At 36.2% G+C, this 8,092-nt stretch overlaps 1 long non-coding RNA gene across 2 annotated transcripts; it reads left to right on the top strand.

Moving 5' to 3' along the window:
* Window positions 1–2,631: 2,631 nt before the first annotated feature.
* LOC146562967 (uncharacterized) lies at window positions 2,632–6,816 on the top strand. Of its 2 annotated transcripts, XR_014894697.1 has the most exons (5): window positions 2,632–2,866; window positions 3,565–3,630; window positions 3,981–4,136; window positions 4,589–4,681; window positions 4,980–6,816. It is a non-coding gene; the product is annotated as an uncharacterized LOC146562967 (long non-coding RNA). The 2 variants fall into 2 exon arrangements; XR_014894698.1 differs by lacking the exon at window positions 3,565–3,630 and having other exon boundaries at window positions 2,635–2,866.
* The last annotated feature ends 1,276 nt before the right edge of the window (window positions 6,817–8,092 follow it).

Raw genomic sequence — 8,092 nt, 5'->3', positions numbered from 1 at the left:
GTCACGCCTCTTGTCCATCATGGAGTATATTCCAGTCCCTTAAATTCACCTTGGGCAGTATGAAGATAACAGAGGCTTCCGGAGGAGCCTAAAGCAAGAAAATACAGGTGTATTATATGTCAGTTTCTTTTATCAAGCAGTATGACTAAATGACACATCTCCACTTGTCATACTAAATTGACATTGCCTAAACCCAGGATTTCTCAGGTGGTAGATTCACCACCTCAGTAATGAAAATGAAAGGCATTGTTTTGTCTTGCATTTGGGTTCGTATCCTAATTCCTGCATAAAGTAAATATAGTCCCTGATAGCCATATGTCTACATGTGAAACAAATCAATTAACAAATCCAATGAAACTGGGATTTGGTTAAAGCAGATGGTGGTTGTCAGGACACCTGATTAAAAACTGAACAATACTGGCAGTTGTTTTCAATGATTTCTTAATATGCAGTATTACCCTTCTCATTGGGTAGGAAATAATGTTCACCTATAAAGCACTGCTGGGTTAAAATATCTATATGGTCTAATACACTTGGTATATTTTGGCATTCAGAAGAACTGCCCTCTGTGTGAGTCCATTCAGTGAAAATGTCAGGGCACACAAAACGTTTCATAAATATCCTAAACTGCTCTCTAGGTTTCTTTTGAGGTAGCAGCAATGCAAATGAATGAAGAGCTAAATAACAAAGTCCATCGAAAATCTGTACATGTATTATCAAACCCTAAAAATCCATTGTCTTTACAGATTACTATTAGAAATTTGTGGTTTCATAATTCATTAATGACAGTGACAAGAGGAACTTAATAGGACTGAACACAATTCAGCTCTCCAGCATGCGTCTGTTTACCAAATATTTTGTTTCAGAAGGATGGTTATGCTATGTATGCTAGAGTATTGTACTCTGATAGCGACTGGGAACTGAATCCCAATATATAGCTTCAAGATTAACTTTGTGATTAATTATTTGATGATCGTCTGATTACCTTGGTAACATAGGAGCCTCGGCCTGGACATTTGTGGACTATGCTTAAAAGCTTGATTGACATTGGCAAACCCTACCAATTCTCTGTGTGTGGAGTATACATGTGCATATAAAAGATACTAGATAGAAATCAAGCCACAAAGGAGAAAGTTCAAGGACAATTATCAATATTTCTTATGGTAAAGGTAAAATTGAAAGAGCAGTTTAAAAAGAAATAAAGGACTTAGAAAATGTATCAATATTTACTTAACAGGCAAGTGGTGAATGAAGCACCTTTATATAGTGCTTTACTAGATTTAGTAGACACTTGAAATTCTCATCTTATCAATGGACTAAACACTACTTATTCCTCCCTTTGTAAAATGCGAGAACAGCTCAACAGTAATTGGGTGGTCATCTTAAGAGGACCATCATCTATTTACATCATGTTTCTTCCCCTGAATAAACATAAACAATCTCCCATATGAGTTTGAGTATACAGTATAATACTGTAGCTGTCATGGTTCTCAAGATCTGGAGAGGTCGTGGTGTGTGTATTGTTTGTCTTAACCTCTCCCACCAGGGCGGAACTGGACCTTGGTTCCCCGCCTCTGAACCCACCCTGAACACACACCTGTGGCTCATTCACACTGATCCTGGCAGACTACTTAAGATGGCAAGAGAGGCTGCTTCCTCGCTGGATCGTCACATTACCAAGTGTCAGTGTAGCGTAACCTATGAAAGTGTTCCTTTGATCCCCTAGAGTTTCCTCCTGACTTTGTTTTTTCCTCTGTGTACAGGCCTTCTAGACTCCCTGCCCGTCTTCCCTGCCGTCTGGATTTCTGTGGATGTGTGTGAGTGAGCGTGAGCTTCTTAGTGTGGACATTTTTGAGTTACGGATCAAGTGGAAGAAGAGCGTGTGTGTACCCCCGTCTTGGACCTTCCCTTCGGACCCCGCCCTACTCCCTGGAGCCCCGTGTTATCTGTTCCACTGTATATATGTATATATTCTCACTTGGTGTCACATTTCAAATAAACCCTCACCCTCTCTCTAAACTTCAGAGTCCTGCGAGTGAGTCCTCTGCCTACTAATCTGTGACAGTAGCAACCTAACACAACCTAACAACCTTTCATTACTTGACAAAAAAAAAATAGAAAAAGAGATTGTTTTTGATATTGTTAGTTTCTTGAACTTTTCTTTTTGCAAAGAAAAATGCAGCACACAGAAAAACTCTTCAAACAACCCAATGTTAAACTGTGTGTGTCTTAGACAGTTGAGATCATTCAATTGATACAATCATTTAGACCTTGACTTTAAGAGATCCGTGGGACTCTATGATAGATAAAAGACGAAGTTGAAGTATATAAACATATCCCATATTTGGGAAATTCTTCCATTACAGCGGTTGAGATGATTATGACATAAAACTAATTATGAAATAATCATCTAAATAATATTGCACAACCAAAGTATTTCTGGAATTGGCATGTCCCAGAGTTGTACTGGATTTTGAAGTGTACAAGGTCAACAAGAATGGCGACCACACACACTCAAAAAAATGAATGAGGTGGATTGTTCAGTGTATATTAATTATTTATTTTCATTTTACTTAAAATATATGTTTTTGTTAAGTTAACATATGTTTTTGTAATCAAGTCTACGTAATTGTGTCTATTATTCAACGTACATAATACTAATGTGTTACTTGATCGCATAACATTTAAGTTAAGTCAATGAGGATCGATATACCTTGTATATCCACAAGGTGGCAGTAATGCAAAAACAGTTGTAATGAAACCGCGCAGAACAAGAAGGTTTCACGGCTTGTGCCTGCTCATGCGCAAGACTTCAAATTTAACTGAAAAAGGCTGTTTTGGCGCCAAGCTGCTGTTTCTTTGAGAGGTAAGACCACTTTTTTCTTTGACTATGTTGTGTAGTATCTATATGTCCAGCATGGTTATATTTTGCGTTTGTCTTACAAGACATGTTATATCGTTTGCGTGTGCTTGTTTTACATTAGTTTTACTGGGTCCTGGACATGCTTATTTTGTGGACTGTGTAAGAAACATTTTTATTGTTTTTTGTTTTATTAAGGGATTAGCTACAGGGGTTCATGGGGTTATTCTTTCAAGGGGTTATTTTTCCATTTGCTTTCTTGGGATTCCTTTTCTGTAATCCGAGAGTCGGAAATATCGAATAGGATAGCAAGGATAGCATAAAGTGACATTTAAAATCCAAAAAGTCAAGGGCGAAAGCCACTGTGACACCATTGTTCTGCTCTATCAGTAATCTGTATTATGTAAAAATGGTCTGTAAATACAGCATGTTTCCTAGCGGAGTTATACATATCAATGTAGTTATAAATTACAGTTTGTGAAAGTACACACTTAATTTTTTTAATAAAATTATTCAAGACATATGAGTGGACAGACAATGGAGGTCGACAGACCTGGTGATAATTGCTTCTATAGAAAGTTAGTACATGGCAGTGTCAATCTCTTGCTTTTCTTCTGAGTAGTATTTTATTTAGTTGTAATTCAAACAATAATTTGCTTCTTGAAATTAAGGAATTAATTATTTTTTTTCTTTATAAATCTCAGATCCTGCCTTTACCTGCTCCCTCCTATACTGATGTGGTGTATGTGATATTGCTGAGCTTGTATGTGGTATGTGAACTGTTATACTTTTAAAAACAAAACTGTTTTATAAGTTAAGTTTTCTTTTGTGACCCATCCCATGCCCCTGTTATTTCGTCTCCACATCTGAACCATGGTAAAGGTTGCAGTTCAAGGGCCTGAGGCATGAAATTCTTTTCAGATCAGCTGTGATCAATATTTTTTGGAACTTGATAAATAACAATAAAAGCTGTAATGGCTCCATTAGCATTTTGTGTAAATGTTTGTGTTAAAATTATAGCTTTAATGAGGTCTTTCTACATTAGTTTTAGTTTGTATATGTGTACATATAGTATGTATATTTACAGTACAGTATGTTGTGTTTGTTGACATATTTTCAGGTGGAAGCAGAATATGTGAGGATTACTACTGCTGCACATGTTCCAAGGCTTTTTACACAACTTGACCAATACACTGACCAGCTCATAAAAGTCTTCAAGAAAAAAGGAGGCGTTGCAGGGAAGAAAATTAGACAAACTTTGGCCCCAGCCACACAGGTGCGTTATTCTGTTGGTAGCAAAATATTATGGCTAATAAGATCATTTTCAAATTTAAACAGCTAGTGTATGGTAGCTGCACAGTGCACTTACATTTATATTAAGCAAGACAAAGTTTGGTACTCAAAACGTTGGAAAATTTAAATTACCTAAACATATGTAAAATCTGATCCCTTGATTTAGGTTAAACCAGAAGTGAATGTTTTTATGTTATGTTTTGAATGCAAAAAAGATGATGTATTAGTTTGTCTTTACCTCCATTATGGACATATATAATGTGGTGGAAACCCTGCCCAACAGGTTAACTATTCATGTCCATGTGATGATTAGTTGGTCTTGTGTACATGTCTATCTGTGCAGTGGCTATGTCATTCATTTTGCGTATAATGTGAGTTTCTGTCATCCTAAAGTATTTCTGTTTTCTCTTCCTGTATCTCTGCCACTCTCTACAGAAGGAAACCATTGAAAAGGGGAGGGAGTGTGTCCTCAGGGCACTACCTTTTTACCTGAATGAAGACCCAAGCATCCTCTTCAAAGAATAATTGGTTGGTAATTTTAGTTTAGTTTTTTATCTGTATTAAACCAAATTTTGAATAACTAATGTTGTTGCATGTTGTAATGTTGTTGTTGTTGTAATTTGCATGGAACCTGTTTAAATGTTTTGGGAAATCTTCTTGTATACCCAAACTATTTATATTTATCGTTGAATCTGTAGTCTAAAATAGTGGCACACTGGGGTGCATGTTCCTAATATTGTGTTTACGTCATTAAAGGGTAGCTTTGGCCCTTTTTCTTTCTTTTTTTTAAAACTGGATGCCATTTTTCTATGTTTTTGTGTCTAAGCTACAGCTGTTCAGAGGGAGCTGGAACAAATTACCCTTGCTATCTTTACCATCGAAAGAGCTGATGCCAGCACTCCTCCAGCCGATGTGGGTATAACCATCTAGTGTGTCCTGCATGACCTGGAAGACCTGGCCTCTGCATGTGCACTCTTAATGGGTGGGATATATGCACTGAATCTCAGTTAACCTCAAGACTGAAAGCTAAGAGACAATCAAAAGTATTGAGATTTAAAGGATTTAATTGAGAGATGATACTGCACCAGAAATGTTGAAGGGTGGTGTGTATATTAGCGTTCAAGGCATATTGTTATGAGGTGGAAATATGTTCATATTCAGTTTGTGTTACATTGTGTGCATTGTAAAGGTAATTGCAATACATACTAAAAATAAGGGTAAGTTAGGAGGTTGATCTGATATCCCCGTGTTGGTGTTGTTCCCAGATCATCATACTAAATGTTGTTCCAGGATCAACATTGCAAGTGACCAATCAGAATGTTGTGACGTCATACTTTTGCGACTTCGGGAAAAACCGGCGTAAAACAAAAAACTGTACTTAAGCTGCGTGAAACCGCCTCTGTCCGCCGATCAACTGACCCTAACCCTAACCGTAACCCTTTAATAAACAGTAAGCAGAATTGATATTGTCCTTGCAACATTGGAATTTCATAAATGCACAAATGGCTTGGAATAGAATAACGTCACAACAATGTGATTGGTCACTTGCAATGTTGAACCTGGAACAACATTTTCATGATGGTCTGGGAACAACACCAACACGAGGATATCAGATCATCCAAGTTGGGAATGCAGGATGAATGTATATTTTGTGGACTTTTAAAGACGAACAATTGTTTCCATGTTAAAATGTTTACATCTGAAGTTTTTTGCCCAAACACTGGTAAAATAAATGTTGACAGTGGCAAGTGTTAAATGGTTACTGCTGTGCTGTTGCAAAAAAACTGAACGCTGACAAGCTGTTTTATTGTTAGACCATAATGTTGGCATGTTTTGTTAAAGTTTTATTTGGGATGGTGATGTAATTTTCTTTGATTGCTAATATCAGTGGACTATTTATTATTATTATTATTATTATTATTATTGTTGTTGTTGTTGTTGTTACATAATTTTTTTTTAAAATTGTGGCTGTTGAGGTGGACACTTCACTTTGCATTGTTAAAGGAAAGCACTTCATTGGCATTGTGTTACTGGACTGACCCTAAGCAATCATTGCAAATAGCAACTTTGCTATCCATTTTAGACACTAAAAGAAAAAAAACACTCACAGACCTTACTAGCATCACATGTGCATGACTCAAGTGTCATCTTATCAATGTGTTATGTGATCTTCAATGCGTTTTTTTTTCTTTCTTCTATTTCTGGTAGATACAGACATTTAATTTAAAGTCTTGATGTTGCATCTGTCTACATACTGTTAATTACTAACCCTAATGAGCTGTTGTGTTTTATTTTGGACTGGGTTTACACAAATGCTCACTGAATGTGTTGGCAATAAAATAAATTTTAAAAAATAAGTTGGATGTACTTAATTCATTTGTGTGGAACCTGTTGACAAAATAGATTTATGTAAAACTAATTAATAAAGCACAAGGTGGCTGAAAATATAATATTTGAATTAATCTAACTTAAATTTAACATTTTACTGCCACAAATAAGAAATGTGTTGAAGTAACTAATCTAAACTATCTAACCTGAAAATATATCATCTATGTTCATACAACATAACTTGATTTAGTTAGTCTTAAATATGTCTTGTTAATCTTAAGTAGTTTTTTTAAATTAGATGAACTAAAGATTTTTGCTTTAAACTAACATAATTCAATTTCGTGGAACCTGTTGACAAAATAATTTTAATTAAAGTCAACGTTTCATTTTTTTGAGTGCAGTCACAAGCGGAGCTTTAGTTAGACAGAACAGTGCCCAAGCTCACATTTTACAATCTGTCTGCTAGATAGTCCAGTATTTATGGTAGATGTGCTCACTGATATGTCCTGTAGCTTCTTCCTCAGAAGCAGCAGCATAGCAGCGTTGAATGCACTAGAGAAATCAAAGAGGGTGATCTTCACTTTGCAGCTGCTACTGTCTCGATGGCAGTAAGTTCTCTGCAGCATATAAATAACTGCAATTTCTACTCCCAGGTCTACAAACTACAGAGGGTCAAGCAATATTTTCACCTGCACTCTCAGGTGGTCCAAGACTACTTTGTCCAAAGCCTTCATCACATGTTTGTGAAGGCAACTGGTCAAGTTTAGCTCAACTTTCTTCAGTACAAGAACCAGGCTGAGTATTTTCCATAACACTCGTATCTTATCTTGCTTAAGACTCGGGTGATAAACTTGAGTCACGATCAGAGATGGGTCCTCAGAACTTTAGGATTCTGATTAATAAACATAGTTCATATAAATGCTCATGCCCAAACTAGAAGAAACATGTGCATGCAAAAATATTGATTTCTGTAATAACCCTGTGACAAAACAAGTAGGCTTTCTTTTCTACTCCTCAGTTATTTCTGCCTCTATGTTACAAGAGCAGCAGGCTTTACATAATGTGTTGGAATAATAAGCATAATGTTATTTGAAATAAACATATTGTGCAACACAGTAGTGGAGGAAACTTAATCACCAGCTTGACTGCATTCAAATCATAACAACATAGCCATTCCACAAACACCATATGACTCCTGAACTTAATCTAAAAACAAATCAGGGAGCATCTGATTATGCTGGAGGTCTGGCTTTGCATTTCAATTATAGGAACACAAGTGGTTAGGTTGTTCTGCAGTGAGTACAGTAGTACAGATTGCTGCCAAAAGCTGACTTGTGAAGAGAGGGTATGGGAGTGGACAAGCAACAGAGTATATGAATAGAAATAAAATAATGTGTTGTTGTTTTTTAACTGACTATGGTACTATTTTATCAGATTGATTTAGAATTCTATTTATCAGGGGCCACATGGGGTGTGTGTAAATGGGTCAGCCGGTGACAAAGATTTTCACCAAGAGTATGAGCATAAAAATATTTTCTTTTTTATGTTTTTTTTTTTTTTCTGGTTTCATGTTATATTGCTGCCAGTTTAGGGATGTTGTGCACTAAAAAA

Source organism: Mchenga conophoros, linkage group LG12 (assembly GCF_057382185.1).
Source record: "Mchenga conophoros isolate Kocher_MC1m ecotype Shallow Benthic linkage group LG12, M_conophoros_male_GT1.1, whole genome shotgun sequence".
NCBI classification, from domain to species: Eukaryota; Metazoa; Chordata; class Actinopteri; order Cichliformes; family Cichlidae; genus Mchenga; species Mchenga conophoros.
Note: the sequence above shows the minus strand (reverse complement) of the source record. Positions and strands in the feature narration are given on the sequence as shown.